Source organism: Priapulus caudatus, unplaced genomic scaffold (genome assembly GCF_000485595.1).
Source record: "Priapulus caudatus unplaced genomic scaffold, Priapulus_caudatus-5.0.1 Scaffold332, whole genome shotgun sequence".
Lineage (NCBI taxonomy): Eukaryota > Metazoa > Priapulida > Priapulimorpha > Priapulimorphida > Priapulidae > Priapulus > Priapulus caudatus.
Window position 1 is genome coordinate 68,278 of NW_014577393.1, and position 1,156 is coordinate 69,433.

The following is a 1,156-nucleotide window of genomic DNA, read 5'->3' on the forward strand; positions in this document are numbered from 1 at the left end:
GAGAGAGAGAGAGAGAGAAAAAAAGAAAAAAAAAGAGAGAGAGAGAGAGAGAGAGAGAGAGAGAGAGAGAGAGAGAGGGGGGGAGAGGAGACATGATACAATGAGACATGAGGAGATCTTAGAGGAGAGAAAATTTATACAACATTGCTTCTGTTTCTATGCTAATACGTACATGCATATATACATACATAATAGAGAGAAAGAGAGAGAGAAAGAGAACGATACTTGTAATAAATTGTTTTCTATCAAAATTTCAATTGAATAAATCTGTGATGCCAGCAGAGCGTGACGTCACTCGGTTCGCAGCGTGCGGCGCATTTATGAAATGAAAACGTGAAGGTCGCGCGATTAGACTGGCACCAAGTCTCTACGAATATATCTATTAAGAAGGTGTAGCGACGACTAGGGTACATGTCTATGCCGCGCGTTTCTACGCTGCGGTTTTGTCCATCCATCAATGATTGGCCGCCATTTATAAATTATTGATACTACGTTTCCCGCCACCTTCTCAACCACAGATACTAATCGTATTGCTGCATTATACACGAACGCTGCATTATACACGGGCGCCGCTATAAATACTCACAATCGAATTACTCTCGACGACGCATTTCTAATTAGCCGTCTTTTAGGTGCGGGCATCCCCTAACGGCAGCGAGAAACGCGTCGTCTCTAGACGGACACCCGCCGTCCGTTTACTCGCGCTGTGTGATGCAGCAGAACGACGCGGTGGCCGTCTATGCTGCTTCCGCCACACAAATTTCGAGATTTTAATTGGCTCGGCGCTACGCACATAAAGCGTGACGAAGGAAAGTTTTCCCCCCCACGAGGGAGTGCAAAGCAGACGGTCGCTGGGGTGCCTTAGGGAAAATTTTCGTTATTTTTCACGTTATATTTTAGGATAATTGTGCTAAAAGCAGACGCTTTGCTGTCAGCAACCGTCTCAACGTGAAAACACGTACACCTGCACACGTCCCCTAATCCACACTCTCTCCTCGCGTGTGTGTGCTACTGTTACGTCTACTGCGACTCTGGTCAGACTAAATCTTTATCTAGAGACAGAATAGATCTATCTACGATCCCTCCCCTCCGTCTGCTCGGTACAGACTAAATCTGAGAGAGAGAGAGAGAGAGAGAGAGAGAGAGAGAGAGAGAG